The sequence below is a fragment of the Hirundo rustica genome, chromosome 7 (assembly GCF_015227805.2).
Source record: "Hirundo rustica isolate bHirRus1 chromosome 7, bHirRus1.pri.v3, whole genome shotgun sequence".
NCBI classification, from domain to species: Eukaryota; Metazoa; Chordata; class Aves; order Passeriformes; family Hirundinidae; genus Hirundo; species Hirundo rustica.
Window position 1 is genome coordinate 20,234,420 of NC_053456.1, and position 26,331 is coordinate 20,260,750.

The 26,331-nt window shown below is 40.3% G+C and overlaps 1 long non-coding RNA gene across 1 annotated transcript in view; it reads left to right on the plus strand.

The window, feature by feature from the left end:
* Positions 1–682: 682 nt before the first annotated feature.
* Positions 683–26,331, plus strand: part of LOC120754921 (uncharacterized) — a 66,389-nt gene continuing 40,740 nt past the window's right edge. Inside the window, exons 1-2 of the long non-coding RNA XR_005701605.2 lie at positions 683–800; positions 1,194–1,271. This is a non-coding gene — a long non-coding RNA (uncharacterized LOC120754921). The remainder of the gene's footprint in view (positions 801–1,193; positions 1,272–26,331) is intronic.

The window sequence follows — 26,331 nt, forward strand, 5'->3', positions numbered from 1 at the left end:
CCTTTACTGTAACATCTGTACAACATTCACTTGTGCAGCCTAAGCACAGTTTAAGCAAACTTCAGCACTATGAATAACTTAGACTGCTTTGGTGTTAGCTTAAATGTGATTATTTTAAGGATTCAATTTAGTGGACAATGGTGTTTGGAGCTCAGAAATGCTACGTCACCTCAATGTACTGGGTGAATTTTGATTTGTAGTGGCAGTGAACTGCCTGGGATGTAGAGTGTGCTTTCTTCTGCAGGATCTTGTTTGAGCTGACACCTCCTATGGCTGGCAAATAAAGTCTGTTCCTGATGGAAAGCATGAATGTCTTGCTTGGAAAGATGAGATGTGTGTTTTGCTTTAAAGAAGATATTTGCAAGAACAGATCTTGTAAATGGATTGTACTTGGGGCAAGCCCTAGATTGCTGCATCCCCATCTGGAATACCGCACTAAACTGACTCCAGTCGTGGACCATGCAAACTGCAGAGTATCTTCATGGGAATACTTGGACATATACTCTGGGATTTGGCACTCGCTATTCCCAGCCTTTGTATGCATCTTAAGTAGAAATGATTAATTGCTCAAAATTGTAAATTTAAAAGAAAATAATTTTCTTTCCTGTAGTGAGACATATGCACATATAAGCTTTAAAAATTATTTTGCTTTAAAGTTTTTTTTTTTTTTTTTTAAATTTAAAGTGGTGAAATAAACATGATCAGAAGTGTGCTGCTAAGACCTTGAATGGTGAAGCCACAGCTGTCCCATGAACTGGCTGGGGGACCTTTTCTTCAGGTTGTATAGCTGAAGTCTGTGTGTAAGTATGAAAACAGGGAGTTTTCTGAGTGAATTGTCTGTGAGGAGTGCTCAGTCTCATAATCTGCATGCATATCTATCTTGAAACTGCTCCTCCTTTGGAAGGAAAGGTATGAAAGGAACTGTGTTCAGGTTCACAAGAGTTACTGGCCTTTTGTTTTCTTGTGGTTGCTTCGCTTACAGTATTGGTAGGTGATTTGCACATGTATTTCATCTCATAGTATTTTTCCTGCTGGCAGAATGCCTAGATCTGAGAAGTACATGTTTTTTATGAACACTGCTGTAAATCTAAATAAATTAAATTAGAATGTTGCTTTTTACCTGTATACTTGTCTGCCAGGAGTTAGTGTTGTCACCTAAGGAGCTCAAGCTCCTTAATTTTTTTTCTTTTCAGCTTGGAAGCTAAGAAAATATCTAAGAAGAAATCTTGAAAACTGAGAGAGGAGAGCAGAGCAACTGCAGACATAAAGTGGTAGAGGGGAAATTGACTAAATAAATTCTATTGCCTTCATGTCCTCTCGTGACTCAGTCCTTATGTGACATTGCATGTAATTTGCAAAAGTCATGGGAAAATGGATTAAGAATAATGTGAACATTAACGTGTAAGGAATCTAAGTGGCCACAGGGTGTCCCCACTGTTCTATACTGATGCATCCTGATAGGCCATTCAGCTCGTAGTACAAAGCTTGATATACTTCTTAAATATGCTATTTTATATGTTGTAGGTTTTAGCATTTATTTTTTATATTTCCCATGCTTATTTGTCAGGGCAACCAATTAACATCTAGTCTGATTGAGGGAGAAGGGGAAAAAAGGAATTGTTTTGCTTGGTTTGCTTGCTTTAGGTCTGAGTTCTCTTGTAACTTCTAAAGACTGGGTATGGACAAGACTTGGTTTTTCTGAAGTAAGAGTTATTCTTTCCATGTGAGTGCAGTTTGGTTGCTGAAAATTAGAATGAGAATTTATTCAGAAAGATAGTTTTCTGTCCACTTCTAAAAGCATGCTACAGGAGATTTGTTTGTTGACCAAGAAAGTGAAGTGGCATACTTATCTAAGGGCTTGTCAGAAAAACACTGGTGTCATCAAATTAAGGGGTGAAAGCAAAAGTAATATTTTTGGGCTCTTAGGGTAGCTTACTTTAGATATGGTTTAATTTAAGCAGAAGTGAGGCATTTTGCACAATAAATGCAAGTGGGAAGCTGGTGCAGAGAATAGCTACAGTAGTAAAATTTACACACTGGCTTCTGAGGAGTAGATGTGTGCCAAAACTCTGAATGTACAGTATGTGATGGATCAGACTGTGGCTGATACTACACAAGAATATGTGCCCCACTCCTGCTAGTGCTCAAGGCCAGGTTGGACAAGACTTAGCACAGTCTGGTGGAAAGTGTCCCTGTCTGCAGCAGGGGTGTTGGGACTAGGTCATCTTTAAGGTCCCTTCCAACCCAAACCATTCTATAATTCTCTAAAATAGTATAAAGCATAAGGAACTAACTGTGCATTAGGGCTGGGACTTCATATTTTACTAACACCATGCCGTTACATCTAGGCTGTGGCAGCAATGCTTTCCTTAGGAATTCTTTATAGCTACATTAACTATATCCAGTTGCTTTAGATTATCAGCACCTCTGAAAATCACAGTGTGTGTCTTGAAGTCAGATAGTGTTTGAGACGAGAAACACTGACATTTTGGGTAGCCTGTTGTGCCTGAAAATCCATGCAGTTAGGCCTTGTACTCTGGGTACAGACATATGTGTTCACAAAGGGTTTTTTTTACATGCATGTGACCATTCAGATTTCCAGGAAAGCCTGAAGAGTAAACTCTTCTTTTTCAAGCAACTTACTGCTTTGGTTTGTCTCTTCTACCGTTCAGGAGCTGTGAATTACATTTTTGTGTCAGTAGCATACCTGCCTTTTTTTACTGAATTGAATCATGCAATACCAGCAGTGTTCTGCAGTTTTGTTTATCTGGTAGCTTCCAGGCTTGGAGTGTCTATCCTACTTCAAATAGCTCTATAGGCCAGACTTACTGAGATAATTATGGTAAATTATGCTGCAAACAACAAGTGACTGGCATTTCACCTGGAGGTGCTTCCTTGGGAGTTGGTGATTTTGAACTTCCTTTCTTAAGAACTGCTCTTAGAAGTAAGCTTGGAGTTAATATGTAAGCTAAGTCTATTATTTTCCATGAGGACAATCAATCCAATTCTACATGATTGTATATGTGTGTCGTGGGTTGATGCTGGCCAGATGCCAGGCACCCTCAAAAGCCACTCACTCACTGCCCTCTGCAGCTGGACAGAGGAGAAAAAATTTAATGAGGCATTAATGGGTTGAGATAAGGGCTAGGAGGGATCACTCATCAAATGCCATTGCAGGCAAAACAGGCTCAACTTAGAGATATGAAGTGAGTTTATTACTAACAAAACCAGACCAGGATAATGAGAAGTAAAAGAAGCCCTTAGAAACCTTCCCTCCACTCTTCTTTCCTTCCAGCTCTACTTCTTACCCCAGTGATGCAAGGAGACAGGGAATGGGGCTTATGGTCATATTTTCACCGGAGGCTTCTCCTGCTGCTCAGGGAGACGAGTTGTTCTTCTGCTGTACTGTGGGGTCCCTCCCACAGGAGAAAGTTCTCCATGAACTTTTCCCAGCATGAGTCAATCTCACAAGTAACAGCTCCCTGTGAACTGCTGCAATGTGAGACTATCCCAAGGGCAAGAGTGTGCCTCAAATTTCTGCAGTGTGGATCACTCTTCCATAGGGTGCTGTCCTCCAAGGACAGACTGCTCCAGCCTGGGAGCAGGGCCCCTCTCTCTGTGTGTCTCCCATGGGCTCACAGCCTCCTCTAGGCATCCACCTGTTCCAGTATGGGGCTCCTCCTCGTGCTGCAGGTAGATCTCTGCGTGCCTGTGGATCTCCATGAGCTGTAGGGGCAGAGCTGCTTCACCATGGTCCTCACCACAGGCTGCAGAGGAATCTCAGCTCTGGTGCCTGCCTCTCCTTCTTCACTGACCTTGGTGTCTGCATGTTGTTCTTCTCACATGTTCTCACTCTGCTCTTCTCTAGTCACAATTAAAACCGTGCCACAAGTTTTGATTCCTTCTTAAATATGTTATCACAAATGCATTACCACCATTTCCAATTGGCCCAGCTTTGGCCACCAGCATACCCATCTTTGAAGCCGCAAGAGATGGGCTCTGTAGGACACAGTGAAAGCTTCTAGCAGCTACTCACAGAAGCCACCTCTGCGGCTCCTCCACTGAGGGGGAGGAGGCCATGCAAACCCAATACAATGTGTTCATTTTTGAAAGACCTTGGGGGAGACAAACGCTCTCTCTTTTCTAGTGTGCTTTACCTTCTGGGTTTTTTATGTGGAAATATAAGTTAGCTCTTTTGTATCTGTGTTTTTCATGACCAGTGTGAAAGGATTTTTATAAAGGAGGCAGATGTTATTACCTAATTCAGTATATGAAAGATTCCTGCTGGACCAGATTCATATTACTGCTACTGCTGCCTGCTTAGTCAGCTGTCTCATTGACATCAGAGGTAGTTTTGCATGAAAGAAAATCTCTGATGGAGTTGTTAACACTATTCAAAACAATGGGACTCTTAGTGTTCAGAGACTGCAATTCCTGACTTGGATCTAGTCTTTCAGCTCTTGCATTGACTGCTATGAAGGGTTCCAGTGATGAAAGCTGACTACCAAGTAGATGAGACTTTCACAGTGCTCTTAGAACCAAAAGGCTGCAGTTGCAACACAGTGTGTGCAAGCTACCTGTGAAAGGGGAATTGATGCATGGGCAACTGAGCTGTTTAAGCTTTGAGTGGGCAGGTTAAAAGGAGTCTGCAGTGCTAAGAGTCAAGAATCTTGTTTGAATCTTAGTGCTCGGAAGAGTGATCTGCATTTTTAATTGCACTGCAGCAAAGGAAAAGGCTACCTTACAAACGGGGTTTTTATGCTCTGATAGAAGAACTGTAAACTGTGAAGTTGCTTTTGGACAATGCAATACAGCACAGTTTGGAGGAATAACTGCCCTTCGGACATAAACTATACACTATAAGTGTTGCATGCTTGCTTCATAATACTCTTTGTGTCTCCTTGTGTTTTTGTCCTGCATACACATACCTTCCTGGAAGGGGGACTAATTAGTGCAACTTTTCAAAGAGAGGGCTAGCTGCCCAGAGGTTATGAATGCTCTCATTTTCTCATTCCCTGTCAGGAATGAGGCAGGAGATGGAGTACCTCCTTAGGTGGGTCCAGGTTATGTTCCCCATCTCATTCAATACATCTGTCCCTGTAAATGGAGTAGGCAGCAATAAGAAATGTCGTCTCGGGCCCTCTATGTACAGTATGGCAATGATGGCGTGACTCTTTCAGCTTTGTGTGTGTCTTTGTGGCACAGGAATGCAGTGATACTATGGTTGGAGTGTAGCAGCTCTCAGCTTGCTCTGGTAATGGGGATTTGGATATTGCTGTCTCTGACCTGATGAAATGTCAGCCATGTCCTCAGCCTGACTTTGGGGAAGAAAAACTGAGTGAGGAACATTGCATGTTCAGGTGATTTGCCTTCGGGTTAGTTGGTCCAGTCTTGATTAAAAACCCAGGAGCAGAGACTGATAGGAAGGTGTGTTCATAGCCACGTTGTCAGGAGAAAAAGTTTTCTCTCAGGAGATGGCACATTTCCAGTAAGTTCGTGACAACACAGCTGTGTTGGTAGGCAGACTCCAGCCCTCTAGGGGGTCTGAGAAGGAAATGCTGTCTTTCACCTTTCATTCATGCATCGATGAAATCAGACCTCTCCTGGCAAACTCTGGAGTGCTAAAATAGGTATGAAAAGAAACACATTCCTCTAACTGTTAACTAGTTGTGGCTACCAGTTGGTACTTATGTAACATACCTGTACATGTTAAATTCTGTTATTATATCAATGGTTGGGAAGCTGGGGAGGGGAGGAGAGAGTGCTGGAGGGGAATAGGAAGGAGAGCACTATCATCTCTCAAACGAGGTGGGGGAACAATGTGTTTTAAAGCCCAGAGAGTTGCTATTAAGTTGAACCAGAACTTACTGTACTGTTATTAAACTTTTTTGTTGTGTGTGAAGAAGACATTGAGTACTTTTGAATTCTAAAATTGTCCTCACTGTTCTGGGGAGAACTGGATAGAGATAAGTAAAGCGTTTGTGAGAGTATCTCTCTTTCAAAAGAAAATGTGTTTTTGTTGATCCCTGGTTTACATGATGTAGTTAGCTGGTCAAGATTCTTAGGAGTTCTGCAGATTTTTAATATTAACTTTGTTATTTGTGTTGAAACTAGCAGTTCTTCAAAGAAATACTAAGCTGCTAAAAGTACGTTACCATTGATGATTTAATGAACTGGCAGCAAAGGTAATACAGCTGCTGTGCCAGCTTCTGCCCTTTTTGCCTTGCTTGCTCTATGTGCTGCCCAGCAGCTGTTTAAGTGTGTTGTAGGTAGGTAAATAAATTGGACCTTTCTTTGTACAGGTGATATGTCCGACAGCTACCTGTTTCTGTTTTCTTGTTGCTTCTCATGCCGTGTTTTTTTTTTTTTTTTTTTTTTTTTTTTGACAGCAGCTCAGCTGATAGAGTCAATGTGGTGTTTTGGACACAAGTCTAATGCCTATTGTTAAACTGGGAAGTCAGTCATGCATAATTTCTTGAATTTTAGTTAATCTTAAAATCTCGTTGCTGTGCCGATTCTTTCTTGTACCATTCTTATATAGTCTTTTTCCCTGGTGATGGTATCTGAAGGTGAAAAAATATGCCTATATACTTAGGGAAGCTGGCAGAAAAATCTCTTTTGTAGTAACAGTAATTATCCTCTTGCATCCTTACTCCCTTCTAGTATGCATTATTGAAAATGGATAATTGAACTTGGAGTCAGTATAAACCACAAGTCTTCATGAAAAATATGAAAAATACTTTTAACAAATTTTTCAAGTAGCTTTAAGCTCTACTTAAGGGTAATATCAGGAAATCTGTGACAATCTTCTGCAGAACCTGCAGAGGGAATAGCAACCATCTTGTAGACCTAATGCAGTTCCTTCAGGAGGTTTTCTAAAGGTTGTGTTTGGACTTAATATACACACTGTTTATGAAGAGAAGTATCCCTGGGCAATTCCCTGGGCACTGAAATTTCAAAACCATGCCATTACCGAATAGGTCTGCTGTGTTCCGCTGGAGCATGGCAGTATCTCTTGAGCAAACATCACTATTGTAAAAAAATGATTAATAGATTAGTGCTTTCTAAATGTGCCCAGTTGGCTGCACTGTAGATTTATAAATGTTGCCATAAATACATCCCTCTCATGGCTTGTTTCCTGAATGAGTACTTCATCGGAGCTTGAAAGACTTGATTTCTTGGGATGTTTCCAAAGTTCTGGTGTCACATCTGTGAGAACAAGACTTTAGAAAATCCTCCTCAACAAACCATAAAGATCTTCAGCTTTTTATTTTATACAGTATATTGAATACAGAATTTGGGAAGGTTTTGTTGTTCTGTCTCTGTGTCATTTGCAGCATAGTTTTGGGCAAAAAAGCTTTTTTTTGGTGCTAAACCAGTTCTGGAGTTAGGATAGGCAATTTGTGAGCTGGGTACAGCCACAGGTGCTGGTGTGCAATGCTACTGGGGCTCATCTCCTTGTCATGCTGCCTCTGGCCCTGGGTGAATGCATAGAGGCGTCAGGAGCCAGGGAGGAGACTCCCATCCAGCCAAAACAGTTGCAGAGGACAGCTCTGCACTATGAACCCTACTCCTCAGTGGGGCCCAGTGCTCCAGTGTCCATCCTGGCAGGGCACTGGACCTGTGGGAACAAGTGTGGCAAAGACAGTGGGACTTGTGCACTGTGGGGACGTTAAGGGGTGGGTGAACGGACGTGAAGAAAACTGGTCTAGAGGGGTTGGAACTAGATGGTCTTGGAGATCCCTTCCAAACCAAACCCTTCTATGATTTGTGGCTGATCTCCAGTAGCTTCCATAATGCCATGACTTCTTCTGAGGTATGGTAAAATTGAAAGAAGAGCAATGCACTGTCACAGATCTCTAGTGTGATGTCTATCAATGTGTTCTAGCATTTCCACTTGTTTCATATCTCTAGCACTGAATATAATGAACTGGGAATTACATTTCAGTAGAAATTGCTCATTAGGTATCTTTCTTAGGTTAGAGCATACCTGTCAATTTATGGATTACTTAATTTAAATATTCTTTATTATTATTACATATTGCTCCATCAAACAACATATTAGCATTAAGGATCATGCACAAAGGAACAGTGTTTAGTAATGCATAGCATTAGCAAACAGCATTATTTGGCAGTCTGACCACCCAGCTTATAACAAAGGCTTTGCCTTTCACATCACTGAGATCTTTGTATTGCTGCCAGCATGCTCTCCACAACACTGCTTCATGGTTGTGTAAAACTTGTGAGAGGAGAAGATTTAGAGAAATAACAGGCATTATGCATCAAGATTATACACTGTTTATCATAAATGATGTGCTAAACACTGGCTGAGTCATCAAGGAGATGGGGTGTGTGAGTGGATGACTGTGTGTTTAACTTCTTCCTTCTGTTCCTTGGTGTAATATTGTTTTAGTTGTTGAACCTGAGTACTTTCTTTAATACTTGCTCTATTTAGCTACTGCCAGTTTTGATGGAGCACCAGCCACAATGAGTAGAAATTTTCTACATTTATTTTTACTCAGCTATCTGGGAGCTAATAAAGTAGTTTTGTCCTTCTTACTTGGTACTTTCAAGCAGTTTACAGATTACCTGGATTTATACCTTTGAAATGTGCTTGATCAAGATTGGAGGGTGACAGTTTTAACAAATATTTTAATTCAAAAGAAATATCTTATTTAAAGTTAAGTAGCTTCTTCTCTATTATATAGATGTATAGCAGTTTTTTCCTTTTTTTTTTTTTTTTTTTTGTGCCTTTCAATGATAGGTTTACTTCAAATACACCTGAATTATTGCAACAGAATCAAAGAGATTACGGTGTGTCTGCATAGGCAAAACAGTGTCTTGACTTAAAGGCAGCAAAAAAATAATGACTTCAGCTAAAAAAACTTGAAGCAGTAATTTTTCCAAACCACTTTCTTTTGTTTGGAAAATCAGGAGTCTGTTTTACAAAATAGTCTGGAGCATTAAGGAAACTTAAAGGTCATTCAAACACTCTAGTGCTACCCTGAGAACAGCTAGAGACCATGACAGCTTTATTTTCAGGTAAGAACCCCACAGTTCTTATTATATGCACATTGAGCATTTGCACCTTTTTTATTAGGCAAGGAATGCTAACATATTCGTATTACAGAGAAAGCTGTGCAGTAGAAAATAATAGCTTCCTATTTCCGGTACAACTTAGATAGTGGTAGTATGTATATTTAGCTACGTGTTCAGTGAGCATTTCAGTTTAGCTGCACAGGAGACTTTTGAGTGCATTTGTTTCTTTGTTTAGATGCTAAGACTGTTGGTTTGGCTTGCTTTTTTTTTTTTTTTTTTTTTTTTTTTAACTGCCAGTCAGTCAGTAACAGTTGAAACTGATAAGCAGTACTCAGCCATCATTAAGCTTGCTTTCAAGGCTGACTGAGGCGCTGGTAGGAGTGTCTGTCAACCACAGCTCTTGTCTGTAATACCAGTTCCAGATTTTATTTTGGAAGCCTCAGATGAAGTCACTACATGACTACAAAGAGCAACAAGTAAGAAGAAATAAAATTCTAGGATCCTAAGTTTTACCCTTTAAGAAAATAAGGGAATCTGTAATCTGCTACAAAAATGTGGAATGGGAACTGAGACGAAACAAAGAAGCTGCAGTAATTTGAAAACAACAGCAAGTGAACTAAGAGCTGTGCTCAAGGGTTAGAGGGTTTGCTGACTTTTAGACCTCTGCCTGTTAGGTCATTAATGCCTGGCTTCAACCTTTGATCTTTCTGCAATTCTGGAAGCTCTCTTCATTTTTTTCCAACACAAGGCCAAAGTTGTGTGATTACAATGAGGCTGTTGTACTGAACATCCCACATATGGATGCAGCACAGAAGACTCTGAGCAGTGGCTTATGTTGCAAGAACGCAACAATCTACATTGTAAAATGTATATTAATCTCAAACAGCCTTTATTATGAGAGTAAGTTATGATTGTTTTTGTTGAAGTGAAGCATTTTTTTCAGGAGGGAAGTTGTACCTCAGAACAAGATAAAGGATTGATAATCTAAACTCCACTGATACACATTAGGTGGACAGGAAGGGGCTGTTTGTCCAGCCAGGACCGTTGGAGAACAAAGCTCTTGGAAGACAGTGAGGAGCAGCAACACGAGACTACAAAAACTCAGGGCCAGCAATGCTGAAGTATAAGTGCAATGAAACTCAGACGCCTTTGTTTTTAACTCCCTATAATGTTACGCCACGAAAAACACTGGAGTTGATAAATTGTGCACAGCAGATTAATTAGAGACTTGGCTAACTTGAAATTATACATATCTCAGGGAGAAGTATGTCCTCTGGGGTAGGGCAGGAATCGCTGGATGTATGTATTTCTTGAGAAATGTTCCCCTGTTTAATTTTTTAGGAAACATTTCCTCTTAGTATTTGGGTAAGTTCCATGGTAGCATATTTAGTGGTTTCTTAGATTGCCATGCATGACATCTTTCCCTGTTGATTTTTATGGGCCAGATTCTTGGATATTTCAGGGTATCATTGACCATTCAGGAACATGACTGTGGATTTGGGAGTACAATACAGACATTGTAAACACCATGACTTCCCCAGTGTCTTTGGGGTTGTTCTGATTTGTGGAGTAGGGTCAATGTGGGAACTCTAACCCCTTTCCTGAGGCTGTGAAAGAAAAGATCCTGGAAATACCTGTATTGCCTGATTACCCAAGGTTAGCCTTTTACATATTTGCTAACATGTTGCCCTTTCCTACTTTCTGGGCAATACCTGATTTTTTCCCAACTTTGCTTTCATTCTACTCCACAACAACTGACAATCTGAATGATAGGTCTAGTAAGATAATCGTTGCCAGAGCACAGCTTTTGAGCTACTTGCCATCTCTGACTGAAGCACAGGCTTCTCATTGGTGTTGCAGCACCTCTTCATCTTCCTCTTCTTCTCTATCTAGTTTGGATGTGCCATCCATCTGTCCCTCCTACTGCCCTTGTGTTGCTCAGAGAGCCTGTCCAGGAGTAGTAGGTGAAGCATGGAGTCATGGAAACAGCAGCTGTGTATGCCGCACTCACAGGGTCTTGGAGCGCGTTGAGGCTGACTCCAAGACAGGCTCATTCAAGCTCAATCTTGCCTTTCAGGCTTAACTGCTGGCAGGCTCTGTCTTGTCCCACATACCAGCACCTGGACTCACATGGGGTTACAGAGGAGAATCTCTGAATGTCTGTGTTGTAAACAAAGATGTAACTCTGGAGCCAGATACTGAAATCTTTTGAAAGTCTTGTAGCTTGGAAGAGTTGTGTCATGAAATTTCAGCCAGTTCAGTCCAGTGACATTTAATATTTTTATTTTTAATTTTTTAAGCATAAAACCCAAAAGAGACCATTAGATTATCTTTCTTGGCCACTATCTGACACTTAGTCTAGCTACCAACCTACTTAGCAAACAAAACTGACAAAATGTGTAATGAACTCTAATTAGAAGGAATCCTAGGACTAGTGTAAGCATTAATAAAAACAGGAAAGTTAGGGAGTCACATTGTAATTGGGGGATGATATAAAAAATTCTACCATTTAAAAGAAAAAGAAAAAAAATAGAAAAAAATTGTTTTCAAATATTTTTCTATTTGGCAATTACATGCTTTTCCAGTATTAAAAAAGGAGCATGACAGCATAACGAGACTTCCTGTTAAAATGTGATATCTCCCTACACGGTCAATAGGCAGAGTGTGTTTATCAGGAAATGACAGAAAATCTTCCTGGAATATGACAGATGCCCTGTCCAGAGCCAGCTGTCACTGAGATTCCTGGTAGATGTAGACCTCTAATAGAATCCAGTAATTGGAGATATATTTTAATTAGCTGCAGCTCTCCTTTTGGGTTCAAAGAGCTGGATTAGTGACTTACTACTGTCAGTTGGAGAACTTAATTTACATACTGTATCTTGCTGTGTTTATTCTGAAGAGTGAAACTATTTGCTTCATGTTGCTGTTATTTAAGCACTATCACTTAAGCAGTGCATCAGTGCCTGACAACATGGCATTAAAAAAATTAAGATTTTTAACAAAGTTAGGAACCCACAGCCCTGTGAATTTGGCTCATCTTTTTGCAGTGTTGCTGTGCAACTATGTGTGCCTATCCTTGCCAACACTAGGTTTGATCAGTGTGAGTTTGCAGAAACGAATGGCTAGCCCGGTGGGGCCAAACTTCTTGTGGAAACTGGCTGCTCTGTTGCAGGAACTGCCAGCTTTTTTCAGAAACAGAGGAGGCAGATGGAGCTGAATATGGTAAAGAACTGATCTGTTTACTGTTTGGGAATGGTTTTATATGTGCACACTGTAAAAAGTTTGTTGTGGTATAGACAGCCCTCAGTAGAAGTCAGTATATAAAAGCTGCAGTCAACATGCCTTGCCTGTGCCATTCAGAACAAGTAAAGCAAGATGGGACCCTGGAAACTAAGAGCAGGCAGGATGTTCCCTTTGCAGGAAGAAGCATGCCTGTTGCTCTCAAAACCGAGTAACTTGAGTTACTGAGCCCAGCTAGTCTGCTGTGTGGGTGGGGAGCTGGAGTCATGGAGACAGAAGAGGTGTAGTGTTTCTCTTCCTTTTTAGTTTTCCACTGCTTTGTGGTGCAAAGGCACTCCCCCATATCCTGAAGCTGGCTGTGATCGCCCAGACGTCTTAGTGCTGTGTTTGTGCTGCAAAGGGAAAATCTGCTCAAGCAACTGTAAAGTCATCCCTATCCTTTGAATCAGTAATGAACGAGTGCTGAGCATTCCTGTGCAAGGCGGGGTGAGGCAGGGAAAGGCAAGTGGGCCCAGGACGTAGCCTGGGTGCTCAGCTTGGACTGAGCACTAGCGAGCACTAATCTTCCCACCATCACTGCCGCTTACTCTCACCCATCTACTTCTCTGGCCTTGTGTGACTTATTTCCACTTCACGTCATGCATCTTGTATACCTGAGTACAAGACCCAGGGGCACTTAAGTTTCTCACAGGTTGACTGCAGTCACATTTTCTGTCTGCAGTTGCATTTTTACCTCTAAACTCTCCCTAGAACCCATGGTTGGGCATATTGAGAAAGTTTTAATAAATCCCTAAAGGAAGTCAAATTATATGAGGTGAAGTTCATCCTTGCACACAAACACCTCAGATTCGTGGTCACATTGGCCTGGCAGAAGCTAGCACTGTGTCTGAGTGAGGTGGTCCTGCTGTCCTGCTTGCTCTTCCCTCTGCTGTACTGACCCCTTCATGTGCTGGCATAAGTGTACTTGTGATAAACTGGGCATACAGCAGGGTGGTTTAATAATGAAATGACCATCTTGGTGCCCTTAAGTAGTGCATTTCTGTGTGCAGTTGGCACACACAGAGTTATGTAAACCTTAGGTGTGTTCAGGAAGCAGAGTGAGACTGCTGTGTGGCTTGAGGCATAGGACTTAGGTTTGAGAAATGTGTTGCAACATTTTTGAAGTGGAGGAAAAGGGAGAGTTGGCCTTTTTTCCCCCCGCTGCTGTCCCTGTGACTTGGAAATATGTGTTTGAGCTGTAAGGGTTGATTTGAAGGTTTCAACACCAGGCTCTTAAATCCCACTCTTTACTTTGTGTCTCTGGAGTGACAGAATTTAAGATGAATTTTTCTTTTGGTAGGGCAAGTGCAAACTCTTTCTAAACAGGGAAGACATTTTAATACTCAGAAACATTTTTTTGTAACTGAAATGCTGCATCTCTTGTGTCTCTGGTATTTACCTTTTCCTGGGTTGTTTCCAGGAGAGAAGTAGTTAACAGCAGAGGAGACTGTCATAGGCTCAGGAAGGACTGGAAACAAAACCAGCTATGTAAAAATGTGAATGATCTCTTTCTCTTTGCTGTTTTTTGTTCTTTTTACAAGGTGATGGCAGACAGTGACTTGCTGGACTTCTGTTTCAGCTGCATGTAATATGTTCCAGCATTGCAGAAGACACAAAAGCCATTATACTGAAGCTGTAAATTAACTTGCACTCAGGACTGTTGCCAGATCACAAAACAGTGTGTGAAGCATACCAAATGATAGAGCTGAGTATGCAGCAATGATACTCAGTTCAGAGAGAGGCTGCCACCTTTTTTCTCCAGTGATACAAGAATTGGCAAGGAGAGAAGGTGCAGAATCTTGGAGCTATTCATGAAGAGGAGAGAAAAAGGCATTGAATTAGCATTTAGTGTCTCTAGCTGCCAAACTGTCTCACTTAGGCTGAATATCACTGCCAGGCTGTGTATACTCTCAGCAGCGTGTTTGGAGTGCGGGGAGGCTGGGGAGGAGCTGGGAGGATCCCACTGTGTGGCAGAGTGTGAAGGCGGGAGTTGCCTGCCAAGGGGTAACTTCTGCTGGATAGTTTAAGCATCCATCTCATCTATGGAAAGCTACCTGGGGTGTATATGGAGCTAAATTGAGTGACAGAATTCTAGTTGAAACTTCAGCTTTCAGCTCTGAACCATGATTAAAGGAAAGACAAGATGTCCAAGAAAAGTCTTCTTCCTCTGGAGTAATAACATTTTTTAAAAATTCCGTTATTCTGACACCTAGGAATCAGGAACTGTGGTTGCATTGTACAGGACTGTCACAAGGAAGTGTAGGTCATCAGTAAATAGCTTATTGATGAGTACAGTTAATCTAACAGATTTGCAAAGCTGCAATGCCTTTTTGTGTGTGTGTGTATGTGTGTAATAGTGTATCAAAGGTTTCATGTTAGATAGCCAGGTATTTTTATTCTGTTTGCAAAAGCTACTTGGTGGCTCTTGTTTTGGTGCAGGCTGGTCTTACTTGGACTCTTATGTCAATGAATGTGTGTATCAAGGTACCCTTAAGACATTGGAGTGTATGTTAGATTATTATACTTAGAGTTGTTATGTGGATTTTTAGGTATGCTTTAATCTCTTGCTGCCTCTTCCCTGGAAGATTGATTTTTAAGTAGCAAAGATGTTTAAAGCTTCTTAAGTTTTGGTTTTTTTTCTTTTTTTTAATTTAAAAGGAAAGCACTACATGCACTTTTAGCCATTGTTCACCACAGCTGCAAGTAACTGTTTACTCTCATAGTTTAAAATATAGCCGTTGTGATAGGATCTTGTTCTCCAATATTTAGCTGTGACTCTGGTGCTAATTTATTCAGTTAATCATTAAAAGAACAGGATTGCTGACCAGTAACAAAGCTGAGTTTGAGATTGAAATGAAGCTGCTGCACAACCTGAGGTGAAAACTAATATAGGAATAATTGCAATAGACCATCAGCTGGTTAAGAGTTGGGCTTTATGTCTGTTTACTCTTGGAAGTAAAGAGAGAGAATAGTTTGGAAAGAGGAGGGAAAGTAATCTCTCTACATAGTGTGAACTCAGTCCAACCCCTTTGCTATGATATCTAACATTTAATGTTACTTATTCATATAATATATGACAGATCATGTTAGAAATTCTTGTTTAAGTATTCGCTTAAAAATGGAGGTGTTTATGGCAGAAGCACATTGTTCTGACCTTCAATGTTAACAGTAATTGCACTTCCCAGTACCACTCTCTGAATCATAACTGAAAGACCTTTGATTTATGATAATGTAAAAGCACCTCTTTGCATGTGTTCCACCCCCCCCCTTTATTTTTTTAAGACAACTAAAAAGTAAATAGTATTTAACATAGCTACATTCCATGGATTCATTCTACCGAACAACAGTGAATACTGGGAGAAACTTGCATTATGTAGTTATGATTTTGTAGCTAAGGCCATGATTATCCACTTTGCAGATGCGTTAGCAAAGCATTTAGTATGGTCTGAAAAAACCCACTTCCTTTTTCTTTGCTTGTCTCCAAAAGCCAGATGTGGTGGATACTTCCTTTATCTTATGCTTGACCATTTTTAGTTCAGACTGAGGATGATCCAATCTGGAATCAACTTAAGTATCACCATGTTCCTCAGTACAACTGAGATTTTTTACCTTAGTGGAGGAACTAGAACTGTTGCAGTATGGTCATTCAGAAGTAGCCTACTAGGCTGACTTTCGCAGCCAGTTAATCTGATTGATTCTAAAAGATGAATTAGGGGTACTGATGCGAGGAAACTTTTGAGGGCACTAGTGCCTGGGGGCACTATCAAACATTCTCTTATGCTGAGAAGCTCAACTTTTGTTCCTCACTTTTTATTTTGAATGTTGTTTTCATGATTCAGCAAGCTCAGAATTGAGAGAAATGCCAAACTGATGTTTGTGGGCAGCTGTCTTCTATGTCCTTACACTGTGTCTGCTGTCCGTAAGTGTGACCCTGCTTGACAAAGATTAAAAGTACTTGTTCCTCCTACACATGCAATCTTTGGATCCTTTTTCCCCAGTTTGTTTTGTTGTGCCTGTTTGTGATGTGTGGCCTGGTGCTGCTTGTGAATTTGTTGTGTGGTGTCCTGTGTCAAGGCTTTTTCCCCAGTTTGTTTTGTTGTGCCTGTTTGTGATGTGTGGCCTGGTGCTGCTTGTGAATTTGTTGTGTGGTGTCCTGTGTCAAGGCCCACCTCTGCAGTGTGCCCAGGCCACTGGCAGCCATCTCTGTCCCAGTACCTGAGTTAGAGTCCGGGTTCATCATTCCCAGCTGCATGTCTCAAGCACTCAATGCAGTTTTTGGTTGTTGTAGTTGAAGAGTGCAGGTCCTGTGCTTAGCTGCTGAAGGGGAAGAAGGCCAGGGGATGTCATACCTAATTTTATTACCAGGATAAAAGAGTTCAGAAGTGTCAGATACAGATTAAGTGCAGTCATTTTACCTGTATTTCTTGGTACAGCTATTAGTAAGGAAATACCAGCTATCTTGGTCAACAATTTAATATTGTTTTTCTTCATGCTAAAGGCACTGAAGGCTTTTAAAACTGCTCTTAAAGGGTGTTTCTCTTATATGCTGTTTGGATACAGGATAATGAGATTTAGAAAACCTTTAAGAAGCAATTAGAAATAGAGGTGTGAACAACTGTAAGTTTCTATCAGTGCTGAAAAGTAAACATGCTGAAAGGAAGGCTGAACACTAATATGGGAATGATCATGGGATGAAAAGGCTTACATAAGTGCTTTCTCCAGCAATTGCTAGCAGCAGACTGGAGGAGGCATGTAAAGACAAAGTAAGGGAATTACAGGTCACCCCTTCTGTGTTCTCCAGTCTGAATCAATCAGCCGCTGGAAGAGTGAGATGTTCCATGTGAACTATTACGCTTTACTGGCTGTCAATCAACTTACTCTTCAATAACATGTCTAATCACTTTTTGAAGGCATTTATACTGTTGTTGCATGATACTATGGAAGCTTAAAAACAGAAATTTAACTGGCATTTACATGAAAAATTCTGCCACCTGATGTGAATTAGTAGTAGTAAATGAAATAAATTATGAGAGACCAAACAGACATTTCCTATACAGCTTTTCCTATACAGAATACTAACATATCCCTTGGTCATCTTTGGATGAAGAGAGACAAGTTTTACTCTGGTACTGTAGGGAGAGATTGCAGGGACTGAGGAAAGACAGCCCCCAGCTCTGCATGCCATAAAAAAAATAGCCTTCTGTGCATAGCTATGATAAGTAACTGTTGAAGCAGTTCAACAGTTTTACTTCACTCCAGAAGACTCTCTCTACACAGGGCTCAAGGGACAGCTGACACAGGGTATTCATAAACCAGCTACTTATTGGTGAGCATAAGCATTATTAGGGATAATACCGTGTCCTGTGTGTAGGTTATATCCTACATTAGTGATGCTCAGGCATAAGAATGCCAGCTGTTACTATCTCTTTTTCACAGTGATAGAATTGTGGGACAATAACATTATTTCACACATTAAGAAGAAGTACCCTAAAGGATCTGCAATCCTAACCATTACAGTCCCTTTATCAGTAGACTCATGGAAACAGAGTATTCGTTCGGGTATGACCATACTCTTCTAGGAGCTGGGATGTTTGTACATGTTTTGGTCTATGTTTACAAAAATGTTTTGCATACAGAGACATTTGCTTTTATTCCTGAAAAAATTGAGTGCCTGACTTAGCTTTGATACTCTAAACTCCTAACAATAGTTCCAGAAGAACATTCTTATTAAAATAAGAGACTTAAAAAATTATTTTTGAGGTTAAATAAAATTTGCATTTGTACTTACTGTATGGTCCCAAGAAGAAAATGGTGGTCATATTATTAGAGGAAGTCTTAAAGCGCAGGTTGTCTCATTGCCCTTGTGCTTTGATCCAGAAGGAAGGGCAGTATTCTGAAGAAATGTAAGCAGTTATTGGGAAGTTTATAGGGAAAAGTCTTACTAACTGCTTCAGTGTTTTCTAACTATTCTAAGCTGTCTGAGGCACCTGGGGTCTAGTTCCCACTATCTGAAAGTAGGGATGCAGAACCCTTGACTTACCACAAGATGCGCCTCGCACCTTAACAATTCAGGAAAGGAAGCCCATCCATTTGTGGGGATCTTAGCACCTGCTAGCTTCTTCTTCATCCTCTGGAAAGGGAAAAGCCTTCTGACCAGCTCTACAGAGGAGGGAGACTACTGCTGCTGTCTCCTGGCATGGTAAGCCCTAGTGAGAATGTCTTGAAGGTGGAGCAGGCACCCTGTAAGGAAACATAAGGCTCTTGGTGTAGCATAATCTGGCATTAGTATGTAGTTTCAAAAATAATTCTGCAGAGAGGAGAACAATACTATCACAAAGCAGTTGCAACTTTTCTGCCAAACCTAGCTTTTCAGCAGCAAAATATGTTTAAGAAATACTTTCTTTAAAAGATTTATATTCTGATTTACACTTCAGCCACAGTCAAACTTCTCTGTGGTTTTTATTTAGTTTGAGTCATACTTCTTCTTTCTCTTCTTAAATAACAGCCTTCTTAGTTTGGGAATAGCAGTACCAGTACTGTACCTGCCAGTTCCCCTCTTCTACATGGCTTCTTGTTGCCCTAGATTGCATAGCACTGCTGCCCTGCAGTGAGGATCCAGGTCCATCTAGAGCCTGGGAAGCAATGGCCTGCTGTCACACCTGTCTACACAGAGTTGATTCCTGCCTTTTGTGAACACCTCCAAGTCCTGGGTCACCTTGGGGTAGTTGCTGAGGAGACTGTTTGGAATACCCTGCACTAAGCTGACTTCCTTTTTTTAAAAGGGAAGATAGTCTAGAGGGATGAAAATGTCATTTGCTGGTGTGGGTTGCTGTTCTGCAAGACTGTGAGCAAGAGCTGTGGTTTTCCTTAAGTTTCTATCTGCAGTATCTTCAGGAAGTCTACAAGCACAACCTCTGCACTTTGGCTTTTGCCTCTGTGTCAGGACTCATCCCATCCTATAGTTAGGCACTTAGGCTGGGAGAGCAGTGCAAGATGAGAATCTGCTATGCTGGGTGAATGCAGTAAAAATTTAGGATTGCAGGAGTGTGTCCTGAAATGAAGTGAGAGCTTGTTTTTTACTAAAGATTATGTGTTGTTGCAATTTGTTTCTTCTGATCTTTGAGAATTTGATGTATATCCTTCAGAACATTGGTCTTTATTGCTGGTTAGCATAGCCAAAATATCTTAATGGGACAACCAAATGATAGTATGGACCTTAAGGTAGAATATAACTTAGGAAAATGTTGAGTTCTTTTGATGGATATGAGCACTATAAAATTTGGTAGTCCTTGATGTAACACTTTGAGTTTTGCACTTTAAAGGTATTGGTATATTGATAGCCAATTAATACCTGCTCTTTTATCTTTATGTAGCCAGGAAGTGGTGCTGTTGTATTTAAATGAATCCAGTAGAAACAGAAAGTGTTCCAGTATACCTTTTGGAAGTGTCCACAGCACTGCTTGGCTGAGACTGTAGTCTCATTTGAGCAAATGCTGGAGTCACTGAGCCACCGCAGTTAGGTTCACTGGCTTAGGTTCACAGTTTGCAGAGGAATCTTTGTTTTTTAGTGAGAGATATATTATTAGCAGGTTTTTTTTTTTTTTTTTTTTTTTTTTTTTTTTTGGTGCAGAAGTCAGAATCACTGAGCTTGTTTGAAATTTTCTCTTAGTTCTCTTTTATTTTTTATTTATTTTTTATTTTTTATTTTATTTTATTTTATTTTTTTTTATAGAAATGCAATAGTGACTGCGTGCTGAAAGTACTTCCTTTGCTCATGGCATAAGAACATTCTTCCTGTGCTGTGTATGCATTTTGGGTATGACCTAGAGCCCAGGAGTGATTCATGATGGGAACCTGACTCACATACATCATGATGAATCAGCTTCCTAGGCATGGTGGATGCTTTCATAGTCTGTCTTTCTGTGCTTATCCCACCAATTACTCAGACTGTAGACCTATATCTAAATTGTATTACTATTTGCGTAAATTAACATTTCAGAAAAACAGTATTTTGCCATTGGTTCGACTTCTTGTATGAATAGAAATTCTTGTGCTGCTTTTACAGAGCTTTGGGGCATTCTTTTCTTTCCCTTGTGACACTGTTACTTCTGGCTGCCACAGTGGCAGCTTTGTCCTCACTACACAATGACTCTGCAAAGAACAGATTTATAAGTGGGAAAGTGTTGCAATATCAATAAAAGTTTTTAAAGCTTCACATGCAACTTGAATATAGTAGGATGAAGTGAAAATGAAACAGGAAAGTTCAGCTTAGGAAGAGCTACCCATATTTTGGAGGGTTTCTTTAAGATTAAACTGACTTGATTCTTAAAATCTCTTGGATAACACTTATTAACCTCATTGTGTTCAGAGGATTAAGAATGATTTATCCTCTCTCCCCACTGGCCTAAGGAGACATTGTGTTTTCTTTCAGCTTCATGTTAGACATTGCCATAATGTCATTTTTATAAGAATGAAATATATGACAAAAGCCACTTGGGATAAATGCAGATCACCTTTTATGAAATGTGGACTAAGCACAATTTTCTGTTTGCAAATATACTTTTTGAAGTGGATTATTATAGGACATGATTTCTTAACAATGAAGTATCTTAATTTAAAATTACATTATTTTAAAAATTAAAATGACTTTTTTTTTTTTTTTTTTTTTTGAAAGTAAAGTCAAGCATACCTACATTTCTTTTCAAGGACAATCAAACTCAGCTCTCAAAAGAATTTTGTAGGTGCTTTTTTTCTTTGCAAGAAGTATTATACAAGATATGTTAACTAATGTTCGTTATATCATGTGCTTGGATTTTGTGTGTCTGTTTTTGGTCATGAGGCATGAGAACTGCAGCACTAGTCTTCAGCATGTGTGAAATATAGGAGCACTCTATAATATAAGTGTACTGTGTGTAGTTAATAGACATGATGGTATTCCTTGAAATTAGGGTTGTCTGGAATTTGTGTAAATGAACACTTTTCAGATACTTTTAACTTGACCAAATTTTAATCTTATGGACTGATGTTTGATCTGTGTCTATGGGTCAAAACTTATGTCCATAAATTTTAGGAGAATTGCTTTTCTGAATCTGTCTTGCACTGGCTCCATATAACAATTTTTTTTTTTTTTTTAAGAATTAGGAATTTGCATCTGAAGAATATGTTAAAAGAATATATGTTAAGTGCAAACTGAAGCATGTTCACAAAATACCAGATTTAAATTCTCTTTTGTAACTTGGAGTCAGTAGTTTAGATGGAATAAGTTACAGGTACATCACCTATATACTTAGCATAGAGTATAAAAATAAATTCTGAACGCTCAAATACTAAATAAGGGAGTGTTATGGAGAAGTGCTCCAGAAACCTAATTAGAGCTTTATAGCCTAATAAGTATGCAAAGAGAGTCACCTGAGATTGCAACCTCCCTTGCCCTGGGCAGGGCCACCTTTCACTGGACTAGTTTACTGAAAGCACCACTCAACATGGCCTTAAACACTTCCTAGGATGGGGCAGCACAGCTTCTCTTGTTTCAATGCCTCACTACAGTGAAGAATTAATGTCTAATATATACCTATTTTCAAGTTTAAAGCCACTGCCCTTTGTCCTGTCACTACATGCCCCTGTCCAAAGTCCCCCTTGGCTTTGTTGTAGGTACTGGAAGGCTGCTAGAATGTCTCATTGGAGCCTTCTCTTCTCCAGGCTGAACAACCCTAACTCTCTCGGTCTGTCTTCATAGAAGGTGTGCTCCAGCCATCTCATCATCTTTGTGGCTTTGTCTGGACTTGCTCCAGCAGAATCACAGAAGGTCCACACCCTCCTTGCTGCTGGGATCCCAGAGTTGGACATAAAGTTTGTGTTCTGTGAGTGGGTTAAGATGGGAAGTCAGATCCACATTTTTCAATAGCTAAAATGTGTCTGGAGTATGTTACTTCTATTGATGTAAGAACGTAACTGAGGACAATATTGGAGTGGGCTGGAATAATTGTTTTAAACAACATTTACGGTTTTCCTCCAGTAACTCCTGATACAGTGAAATGCAGGAGGGGGATCCACATGAAGGGATTCACCTTGCTTATAGGGAGCTTACTGCCCTACTTGAAACAGAAACGGTAGGAGTGATGTACACATACCGTTAATACCATCCACAGGGCATGAAATTCTCTCTTCAAATCTTGCAGCTTGTTCGGGAACCTTTCCCATATTGACAGGTGGTGGAGACAGCACAGCACTTGCAAGCAGTCAGGACGTCTGAGCCACCCCTGTATCTGGACAGATGGCTTACAGATCTGTGACAGTATGGGCTGTTGGTTGTTAAAGCATGGCTGAACCGTTATCAATCCTCTTCTGATCATTGCTAATGTATGAGAGTTGAACCCCTTGAAACAGCCTCATGAAAATGTCTTCTCTTACTTGGAAATTTTGAGCACAGTGCATGTTGCTGAATGTCCATTTGCACTATGGTAGCACTAGCATCCTCTTTCTGTATCCTCTTCCAGCTGTTCTGAACACAAGCTGTAACTGTGTCCTTAGACTAGAATTTGAGGCTTGTCAACCTTAATTGCTTGGGGAGAAACAAGGAAAAGAAATAGGGACTTAAAAAAGTAGCAGTATTTGGTTCCAGTAGCTGGAGGAGGGTAAGATTGATTTCCTTAACCCATAGCCTGTTGCCAGAAATGAATTTTTCAAAACTGGAACATTTCTTCCTATGGTTGCAAGACCAAATGGACAACTTCTTCTATGGCATCCTGTATGTGTGCTTAGGAGGTAGTATGGTATTGGCAAGGGGAAATGTAGATGCTTTTCTTATAGCTAGTGAGTAGTACTGATGATGTTAGAATTGCTTTAGGAAGTAGAAATGCTTTTTGTGATTTTAGGAGAACTTTAGGACAAAAAGCTTTTCTTTTTCTCTCAGCCAATGTGAACTTGTACTTTACCTGCAGTGGAGTCTGAAATCCAACATCCTACTGTATTGTATTTCTCTGTAGACAAACAGCTTTCTTATCAGTCTTGATAAGAGTCAAATAACCTTCTGCATTCAAAAGGCAATGTTCACAACTGACTTCTAATTTCAAAGCTGAGATGTTATTTCCTGGGGAGATTATCGTGTTGCGTCAGCTGAAATTGTCAGCAGTAATCTGCTTCCACTGAACATTAAATGCTCCAGCATAAATTTTTATTTTACATTCCAAAGATGTCAGTTGCATAGCTGGCATTGTAACTTGTCAGAGGAGTTCTGAGTTTAACAGCTGATACATTTTTGAAAGTCATACACAACCCTTAAAGCTGATAAAATTGTAATGCCTTAGTGAAATAATAGTTGGTTTTTTGGTTTTTTTTTTTTTTTTTTTTTGGCCTGGATGTTAGGCAGGCATCACAGCTGCTGTGATAGTCATCACAGTGAGTAATGAGTATGGTGTAGCAGATGTGCAGCCCTGCCCAGATGGTGGCACAGAAAACTGGAACTCCTCCCATACAAGCGCTGACTGCACCTGCCACACTCCGCATTTCTCAAAAGGTTCTCTATAGGTTGTCAAGGCTTAAGTCATTTCAATTTATGAGTTTAGGACACAGGTTTCTTGGTGCATATTTTCTCTGGGTCTTCCTGCTGTGTCTGGTAGCATTTTTGCTTCATGAGAATGAGGATTGCATATCAAATATATATAGAATGGGTTATGGCATATAGGTATGGCACTGGCTTTAGGATATTGACAAGCTGAGTGTGGCTTTATGATTTTGCCTAAAAGAAAGCCACAGAAAAGTGATTAATCTGGCTATATTGGTTACTAGATGATGTCTAAGTGTGGGTTCTATCGTTATGATTTTCTGAAAACTGAAATTGTGAACTGTCTTTTGAAGGTTGGATAGCCTATTTTAGTTGAGAGCACATTGACCCAATATGGTCCTTGGAAAATGTTAATTTACCTGGACTTTATTCAAGACTGGATAGATGGTTGTTTTTTTCCTTCTGTGGCCACAGCATTTCACAGACACTGAGAACACTGCTAGGACAGGCCTTGGTAACTATTTCAAGGCAACATTTTCTATTCATAGCAATTTCTAACTACTTCAGCAAAAGCAACAGGGTTGAACCTGAGTTAGAAAGGGTCAATAGAGAGTTTATTGCTGTGCTGCAAGCCAGTTTTGGAGTATGAACCTAGGAAAACTCAAGCTGTCTGGGCCGACCGTATCTGTAACCCATACGCAAACACCTGAAAGAAAATGCACTGCCTTTTCCCCATATCTTACTTCTTCTCAGTAGCTTTTCCTCTTCCGACTGTTTTCAGTCCAGGCTGATTTCCTGAGCTTAATGTACTTTTTCTGTCTAGCAGCAAGAGCCAGGGTCCCTTCCGAGCATATGTTTGTTCCTCTGCAGCACCTCAACTCTTATTAAATGTCTCCAGGACATGGCTTGTTCAGATTGGCAGTTTGAGCAGCTGTGTGGGGAGGTGCTGTGCATGTTGGTTCTGAGCTGGCTCCTGATGGCTTCATTTTCTGGACCCTATCTCTAATATCAGAAGAGACCATGAAGACCATTTTCTATCCTCTCCATTCTCTTTGCCCTTTTTTTTGCCACCTGCTCCCGGGGCCATCGCTTTTCCAGGCTGACGAATCATAACCTGCCCAGCTGACCCATATCTCTGTTCTTCCTTGTTTGTCTTCTTTGAACCTTTCACTTGATGAAATAATGGGACTAGTCTGGACTGTACTCAAGGTCTGGAAAATCATGTTTTTATTCAGCAGCATAATATTGTTTTCTTTTGTTCACTGTTCTGTTCTTAATAACTGTATGTGTTTTTGCTGGTAACCAAGCACTGAGCTGATGTTTTTGTGGAGCTGTCCTAACTCCACTCCAGGCTTTACAGAAGGAATGGCTAGGAATACTCTCTTCCTCCTCTGAGGTGACAGAATTGGGTCATTTATACAGTGGGGGTATGGGAGTAGTATCTGTTCTGAAGACAGTTTGGACCTAGTAATTTAAAAATAATCATATAGACATTCTGCAATCTTTTTAAAGTGGCTTGGTCATAGTATTTCTATAGACAATATCGTGCAAATCAGCCACTGCTACAACATCTCACATATATATGGATTTCTTAAAAAATTGCGCTTTTGGTTTTATTGCTGTTGTTGAGATTGTTAGAGACAGTCTAGCAGTTGCATTCAGTTACATTATACATTTGAATAAGAAAATAATTTTTTCTATGTCAGTCCTCATTCTGCTTCTTATTAGCTCTAGAGAATAACCCTTACTTATACAATCCTGGAAATGTAAGCTTGGCTGCGTTGCTGGAAATATTTTAAAAAAATTATGTTATGGAAACACCTGCTGTGTCGTAGGCATGAATCTGAGATTGTTTTTTACAGGCTTATCTGATGGCTTTAAATTTTAAGGTGTTTACTTCTAAAAGTATATGTAAACTGCACCTTGATGGATGAGGGCTAGAAAGAAGCTTCCAGTACTGGCAGACTGTCTTGAGGCTGTCCTGTGTCATGCTGATCTTGAAATCTTGACAACTTTTCCCCCAAAACATGTGGTAACTGGGTTCCCCAGGGGAGCATGCACTCGAGCAATTTAGTAAGGATAAGATAGCATTAATGGGAGAGTAATGGAAGCAAATCATATACAAAAGGAAAAAAGAAGTTAAAATTAGCTAGAGATATGTGGGGAACCTCGATAGTATGTTTGCTGCCAGGTTTGCAATGGCAAAGAAACATGTATGTTTGCAGTGCATTGGCTACCAGGAACTGTGTGTTTCTCTCTCTTTTAGTTCACCATAACTCTTGAACCTGTTGGCTGCAAAATTTAACAAGGGAATGAGATGCCTCCAATATATTTAGATTCCTAGAAATTTCACAAAAATCAGTAGCTGATTAAAAGAGAACAGCCTGATCAGTGCTCCTCACTGAGAAAAGGCAGCTACATCCTGGCTCCCAGTTGCCTCTGCTGGGCGTCAGCCAGCTGCTCACTGAGCGCGCACATCCTGCACCGGCCAGACAGCCGGCACACATGGA